Consider the following 8,842-nt stretch of genomic DNA (forward strand, 5'->3'; position numbering starts at 1 on the left):
CCCCACTCCTGGCGCCCCTGCTTGCCGGTGTGGATTGCCGACAAGTAACAGTATTTGTGTCCTGCTGGGACCCAGCTCTGCTGCCGCCAGAAAGCCCAATGGGTCATCCTTCAATTACTCTAGCAAGACACTCTGGGGGACTCCATCTGGAGCCACTACGCCAGCAAGGATAGTTGCCATCCCCTTCAATTATGAAGGGAAACCTCTGGGCAAACGATTTTTGTAAGGACTCTGAGGGAACCAGTCCTGAGTAAATGTCCTGTGCATGAGGCCCTCCAGGTCCACTGTCCTGCGAGTGAGAGCCAGAACAGGAGCATCAGGAGCTCCTGAGGAGGCCCCTGCTATCTAGCACGATAGGCCTGGAGTAAAATAACAAACGTTACGATGCTCCTGTTCGGCTAGGGGAAACACAAAATACTGGAGGTGGTTAGGTGGGACCGCACTTTATCTAATTGTGGATGATGTGTTTCCTGTTTCAGGTGGGAGGATCCCATCTCTCAGATTCTGCCCTGGATGAAGACAGTGGGAAAAAATTACTTTACCCACTTTTTTAAATAATTGTATGCACATTAGACATTTAAATTAGTTTCATGGATTTAAAATTTGAATTGTAAAACTCCAATAAAACCACCAAACGTTTAAAATAAATGAAAGCCAAGTCATCAGTTTAGAGTTAAACATGAATATTGTCCGCAAAATTATTGCTTACTCCGGCGCATGAGGCGATACCCAACATGTGGAGTACAATCCTCGTTTTCGTAAGTAGTTGCACCAGACTTGCAGACTTTAAACATTTTTGGGGGTATTTTTAATGATGTACCTTTTATTTTTTTCTCCAACTTCATGATCACATGGGGGGCTCGTAAGTCCCCCTAATAGATTGTGTTATTGGGCACTAAAATTAAAGTGCATTTTTTTGGGGCTGTTAAGTAATTTGCAGGGCTTAAATGTGGATTATAACAAACTTCAAGGCCTTGGCAGCAAGGGTTAAAGTCTAGAGAATCGGGTATGTGGGAGAATTATACAAACAGGTCCCTTGAACCAAGAGGTGTTCCCCGGACTCTGTCCCAGCCTAAAAGTCAAGCATCCATCCTGTGCAGCTTCCAGACCATCAGGTGGAAGGATTTCCCTGCTTCCAGCACCAGGATGGGGACACACCTCGCCAAGGCATGCCTGGCTATGCTGAATGAGCAAATTAGAAAGTCCAGTTACGGAACACATTAGCAGCTCAGCATTTTGGCTGCGGGGGACAAATGGCATGAGAGCATAAGGCAATGCCTAGGTGCCAGTTGCCCAGGATTCCCGCACACTCCAGGTTCTCGCCTGGGGTGCTCCGTGCGGGTGTCTCCCTTCTCCACTTCACAGTAGGTTTTTTAAAAGATAGCTGCCGCAAGTAGCGACAACCATCTTTAAACCTGGCAGGTGCCTGGATCCCATTTAATAGATTGCCGAACCGGAAATCTATTAAATGAAAATCATGCCGTGGTGGTCCAGTGGAGAATCAATATGATCTGCACCTCTTACTGATGCAGACCATACTGATCGCTTCCTCATGGTGCCACCGCTGACAGGCAAGAGCAATTAGTAGTGTCTGAATCAGCCAGAGATGCAGATCACACTAATCCTCCACTGGACCACCAAGGATAAGCCCCAAGTGCCCCACTGGACCCCCATGGATGCCACCCTGGCCATGCAAAAAGAGGTAGGCAGGAAAGGGGGCAATTATTTGTGTTTATTAATAGTAGGGCTGCGGAAATTAACGATTAATCCTTCGATTAATCGTTAATTATTTTGATCGATCAAAGTTCTTTTGATCCATACTCACCTCTCCGCCGGCTTCCGTCGATGTCCGCAACGTCACCGGACTCCTCCCCCCCTTCCACAAGTGGCTGTCGGCTAACGAAGGGAAGGGGGTGGAGTCCGGTGACGTCGATGTCCGTGATGTCACTGGACTCCTCCCCCTTTCCTTCGTTACCCGATGGAGTAAACAGTGAGTACACAGCCTAACTCTCACGGCCGCCCGGGAGAGTTGTTTAATCTGCTCTCTTTTTACCGAAAAGGTTTAATCTGCTCAAATACGGCGTACACATAGCACAGCCGGCCCACCCCAGGAGCTGGTCACATGACTGACACATCACAAGGTCCTCCAGCATAGTAAGAGTGTGGAGGGAGGCGTACAGACTGGTGAAGGGGAAGTATATCTTATCAGGGATAACTCTCACCGTTTACACTGAACTCTATGGGCTGCTATGTCAGTGACAGTACTGCGGAGTATTTACCTCATAAGTTATATAACCACACACTTTAAATCCAAATCCTCTAGTTCCAGCTGCAGAGACCAGTCCTGTCTTTGCCTATAGCAGTGGTTCTCAACCTGGGTCGCTGTGTGATTTCTGCTGTGCTAGGTGCGAGTCCTCCTCAGCCCTATTCTAGCGCAGCAGTGTCAGTTCTCACACCGCCAGATGTCGCTGCAGCAGCCGCGTCATCCCTAAATTTTACAGTTGGGGGGTCACCACAACTTGGCAAATGTTACCAAGGGGTCCCGGCCCTAGAAAGGTTGAGAACCACTGTGTTATAGGGACATACAGTCCTGGCCAAAAATATCAGCAGAGGGGGGACCTGATATTTGCAGATAGCAAAGAAGCTATTGCTTCCTGTGCGATCTGCCATCATTTCAGGGGGGTGCTCTCTCCCAGCCCCCCCTAATCCACCCTCCGCGGATGGGGGGGGGCACCTCCCTGAAACAGAGGGACACCTCTCTGAAATTGCTTATTTCAGGTTGGGGTCCCTGGCATTGACCTATACACATACAGCACAGCAATTAATGAAGTAATAAAATTAACTAGGATCACACTAATCCAGCACATTATTATTCTGAGTTGCCCCACTAAAGCGGCGGCCATATTGAGTGGGGCACGTGAGATTAATAACGTGCTGGATTAGTGTGATACTAGTTCATTTTATTACTTAATTGCTGTGCTGTATGTGTATAGGCCAATGTAGTTGGATCTGTATGTGCGTTATAATTAATCGAAATTAATCGATTAAAAAAAATTTCGATCGAACAGGAACATTTTAATCATTACCAGCCCAAATTAATAGTTGTGATTTTTCTGTCTTTTTTTTTAGAGCGTTTTATTGAGTGTATAAATATTTGAATATGCGCTACCCTATTGTGCCTAAGGCAGTGATGCTGAGCATTTTTTTTAAACCTCAGCACCCAACCTGCAACAGAACACCAAACTTATTTTCAGTGTTGGCACTGGAGATACATTTTTCTTGCGTTGCAGTTTGGGCACTCTGGTTCAAAAACAACCACCATCACTGTCTTAAAAGGGACATTAAACCCTCAGATTTTTTTAACATAAATCAATACTGTAATGTGTGCCTTACTGTAATCCATGGTAGTTTCCCTTCTTTGCTGCTCTTCCTTTTAAATCCTCATGTCTTCTCATGCTTGAGGAGAACTTCCCTTTGCAGCTCAGGGCCTCTTCCTGTAGTGCTGGCTCAGGTTACAAACCTATACACAGACACCGTGTATCCATTCCAGAGACAAGGCAGTCTACTGCAAAACAGAAGTTCTGCCCAGCATGAGAACAGATACAGATTTAAAAGGAAGAGCAGCAAAGAGAAGGGAAACAACCATGGATTACAGTAAGGCACACATTACAGTATTATTTTATGTTAAAAAATCTGAGGGTTTAATGTGACTTTAACCACTTGCCGTCCGCCCGTAGTAAAAAACGGACGGACGGCACTGCAGCATTGGCGGGTTGCCGTCTCCAGACGGCAATTTTTTTTCTGCTCGCGGGCACGCACGGGTAGATAAGACCCGACCATTGCACACACCCATTACCGTGTGTTCTACATATAGGCGATTAGCGGCTCCATAGCCTGCCGATCGTCTATATGTGCTCGTTCGCTTCATCATCTTCTTTTGGGGTCCACAGGTGACATTAGGGGTCCTAGAGACCCCTAATGTCTCCATAAAGAGGACCTGTCAGTGTGCCTTTGCTATTATATAGGGGGATTGTTATCCCCCTATATAATAGCAATAACAATAAGTGCAAAAAAATAAATATAAATTAAAAAAAAATATAACATATAAATAAAATAAAAGTCACATATAAAAAAAAGGGGACAAAAAACCCCCAAAATGTTTAACTCCCCCACGCGCCTATAAACGTAAAAACGCGTCCGGTGCCCCAGCGCGCAAAAATTACAATTGCGCTACACGTTACATATCGCCGCGAACGTCGCAGTGAGAGCAATCATTTTAGGGCCATCAATCACTGATAACACTAAACTGATGAGCGGTAACAGCTTTTAAAGCGTTGCCTATGGCCAATTTTGGGTATTATCGTTTAAGGTTTCGCGCGCGCACGCAATTTTAGTGTTGAATCAGTTTTTATTAGCATTTTCTTAAACAAGTTTCATAACATTCAGTAGCAAAATTCAAGAAGGACCAAAAAAAAAAAAAAACATCCTGACATCAGGAGGCATGATAAAGCCAAGGCAGTTCTTGGTTACTCAATGTAGAAAGGGTCCTAATCACTATGGACATATTCACAAAATGTATGGTGGGACTCTAGCTGGCATAGTCAGGTGTTGTAGCTCGTGTCTACACCGCTCAATACCTTCTCCTAACTAAAATTTCAATCATCCTGACGCGCACGCAATTTTAAGGCTTGACATGTTTGGTGTCTTTTAAACGCGAAGTGACCCCGTCTTTTATATTTTACCAAAAAATTGGGTAATAATAAAATGTTTTCTCATTTAATATAGGGGAACCTTTTTTTTTTTTACATTTCGGTAATTTTTCCTTAATATAGTAAAAAAATAAAAACCCCAGTGGTGAATAAATACCACCAAAAGAAAGCTCTATCTGTCCCCAAAAAAGGGTATAAAATTAATTTCAGTACTGAAAAATGGCCTGGATGGGAAGGGGGTTTAACACCGCGGATGTCAACTGGTTAAGAGCACCAGAGGGATCTCTAGTTTGAAGCCTTTGGTTACAACACTAAACCCAAGTGTCAGAGATATCCCTTAAACAGAGAACCAAGGAGGCTGACAAATGACCCTCACTAATTAAAAGGGGAACCACTTCATACTGAAAAACCCCGAAACTAGGAAGGGACCTGGTCTTTTACCTGGTAAAAGACCACGTGCGATGACAGTCCGCGAGGTTGACTTTCAAAGAGGCCCCAAAACTCGCCTTTTGCATCACCAGGACAGATTTTTTTTTTTTTTTTTTAGGAACAAATGTTCACAAAAGATCCTAAGTGTCCCCCACGTCTTTCAAGTGGGAGCTTTGTCCCAGTCTGGGTGGTTTTTGTGGACCAAGCTGTGACGGAACTAGGGCTGCAGAGATTCATTGCCCCGGAGAACTTGTGTGCTGTGTGTGTTTTACAGTTTAATATTTTTATCTGGGGAGAGCTGGTCACTATTTGCCTTGATGTGAACTATTCTTCTAAAGGTAGCAGGCTGTCTGGAGTGACGATTGTTAGAGTGATGGGACTAAGCTCTTCTCTAATTAAGACAATCTAATGCGGCACCTAGCTGTCTTGGGGAGGGGACTGTTCCATGTAACAATGAATGCTTATCTGATGGTATGAGGGATAAACTGTGTGCTCTTCCTCAATAAAGGAGTTCTTGTTTTACTCCAAAGTCAGTATTGTCTGATTCTTGGAGTAAGCTCCATGCCATAGTCATCGCTTCTGGTTCCAGCACCCAGGGAAGACGCTTAGGACGGAGACATACAGTCGGGGTATCAGGGAGTCCGTCACACAAGCCTTCCAGCAGAATGGAGTGTCCAGTTTGGACTTGGAGATGGAGGTCTGAAAGGGACAAAAAGGAACTTTTCTTCGCTTTCAAACTTAGTTTTCATGCAGATGCCCTTTCCTTGGATACTTTAACCCCTCCGTCATTTCTACGATGTACTTAACCAAGGAAATGCAAAACCTGTGGTCCCTTTTGTCAAGACACTTCCTGCGTGTATAGCTGCAACAACTATTCGATTAAATCAAATTGTTAAGAATAGTTGGTAACAATTCTCATCGAATAGTTGGCGCTGTTCTCCTCCCCACTGGTGCTGGCTGCAGCCGTCTGTGCCCCTTCAAATCCCCGCTGCTCTCCCCACCTGTGTGAGCAGAGGCAGCGAGGACACAGACTGCACCAGCGGTGAGGAGGAGTCGCTGAGAATAAATTCCCCCGCTGCAGCTCCTCCGATACCCAACACCCCCCCTCCCAGATCCGGCCGTTGCTCTTCTGCCCCACCTCCCTGCCACCTACATCTGCAGGCTGGGAGCCATACCCAGCCTGCTATTGGATATTTTAAAATGCAATAGCAGGCTGGCTATAAAACCCGCCCACTGCCAATCAACATGGGAGGACCTCATGGAAAACTTCTTTCACGCCCCTCCTTTGCTGATTGACAGCGGGCAGATGCAACAGCCAGCCTGCTATTGGCTATTGCACTTTGAAATAACCAATAGCAGGCTGGCTATTACTCACAGCAATAAAGTGGGGTGAAAAATAAAGTTTAAAAAAATAAAATTAAAACTAAAATAAAAAATAGAAAAACATTTTGGTGTGTCACTGTAACCACTTGCTCTCCGCAGTATTTTCTTACCATTTGCGCACACATGATAAAATATAAATTTTTGCACAAGTGTTTATCAAACCCGTATTTTTAGGAAAAAAAATAATTTTAATTTAGTACACAAACATAATATAATACCCAATTTGTTGGTAAAATATGAAAAGACAGGGTCACGCCGGGTAAATAGATACCAAACATGTTAAGCCTTAAAATTGCATTCACCCGTGAAGCCGCAAAAAAGTCAATACCCAAAATGTCACATAAGGAACATTTTAAAAGCTTTTACCGCTCATCAGTTTACTGCTAACAGTGATTGACAGTGCTAGAATTATTGCTCTCACGCCGACATCTAACATGTGTAGCGCAATTTGTCCGTTTCGAACATAGGTGCACCGACGCATGTTTGTGTACATGTGTGTACATGTGTGTGGAGGGGCGGGGGACTTTTTTTTTTACACTAACCCTATTGCTATTACATAGGTGGCTAACAAACACCCTATGTTACATAGTTACATAGTATTTGGGGTTGAATAAAGACATATGTTCATCAAGTCCAACCCATATAGGTCCACGCATCATCTCATTCTTAGGGATACTGGTATCCCTGGATATTACGTTCCCTCAAGAAATTGTCCAAACGTTTCTTGAACAAATCTACACTCTTGGCTGAAATCACTGCCGATGGCAATGAGTTCCAGACCTTAACCGCTCTTACTGTAAAGAACCCTCTTCGCCCATTGTGCTGGAATTTTTTCTCCACCAACTTTAGGTGGTGGCCTCTAGTCTTTGTAATGGAGTTAATCTCAAACAGTTTGTTGTCAATGTTGCTGTCACCATTGAACATCTTGTACATGAAAATCATATCCCCCCTTAATTTCAGCGTAAACATGTTTAAGGTCAGAAGCCTTGTCTCATAGCTCTGGTCCTCCATTCCCCTAATTAGTTTTGTTGCCCTCCGCTGGACTCTCTCCAGTTCAAGGACATCCCTTCTCAGTACCGGCGACCAAAACTGGACCGCGTACTCCAGATGTGGCCGAACCAACGATCTATATAGAGGCACAATTATAGACTTGTCCCTGCAATACATCCCCTTCTTAATACAGGACAAGACCCTGCTAGTTTTGTTTACCGCAGCTTGGCACTGCAAGCTACCATTCAGTTTGTGGTCTACAATGACCCCCAAATCTTTTTCTATTTCTGACTTCCCTAGCGGCATACCCATGATTGTATAGCCTATTTGTTTATTTTTATGTCCAAAGTACATTACTTTGCATTTATCGACATTAAACCTCATCTGCCATAGTATTGCCCACTCCCCTATTTTATCCAGGTCCTCCTGCAGATATGGTGTGACAGGTCCTCTTTATGAAAAAAGAAAAAGAAAACCGCGCATAGGCGGCGATTAAAACGCTTTTGCTGCTCATCACTTTAGTATTATCAGTAATTAATGGCTCTAAAATGATTGCTCTCACTTGACGTTTGCGGCGATATTTAACATGTGCGGCACAATAAACACAATCATCGTTTTCGCACGTAGGCACACCCGACTCATATCTGCGTGTGTATGCGGGGGGCGGGGACTTAAAAAAATTCTAATTTTTTTTATGATTCTTTCATTTTAGTATTACTTTTTTTTTTAACCACAGCTTTATTGCTATTACATGGGGGGCTAAGAAGCCCCCTATGTAATAGCCAATTTGCATGACAGGTCCTCTTTATGGAGACATCAGGGGTCTCCAAGAGTGGCAGTGAATGCAGGAAGTGATGTAATCTACATCACTTCCTGCATTCGGGGACTGAGAGGAGATCAAAGGGAGTTCGTATACTGAACTCCCTTTGATCTCCTGTCACAGAGCCGTGCCGGTCCCAGCCGCATCGGGCACAGCGGATCTCGGGACTGGCAACGGCAGTGACAACTGCTAATACAAGCGATCGAGTGTCTCTAGAGACGCCCGATCCCTTGAATGTAAAGCTCCTGGCCGGCCGTGTAATTACAACGGCCGGCAAGCTGCTCATCGGGCTCCACCGTCCACCGGATTTTTCAAGCCCCAAGTATAATGTACTATTGCTGCATTCCTCTATAGCCGCTGTATAATGTACTATAATTGCACACCACACTTTCTTTTTTACTTCCACCGCGCCAAGCTTGCTCCCGTGATGGACTACAATCTCAATAGAAACTAGTAGTCAATCACTGGAGCCTTTTTTTTTTTATCAGATTAATTGAACTTGATAATCGGC

Source organism: Nanorana parkeri, unplaced genomic scaffold (assembly GCF_000935625.1).
Source record: "Nanorana parkeri isolate BGI_ZX_2015 unplaced genomic scaffold, ASM93562v1 scaffold1567, whole genome shotgun sequence".
Taxonomy (NCBI): domain Eukaryota; kingdom Metazoa; phylum Chordata; class Amphibia; order Anura; family Dicroglossidae; genus Nanorana; species Nanorana parkeri.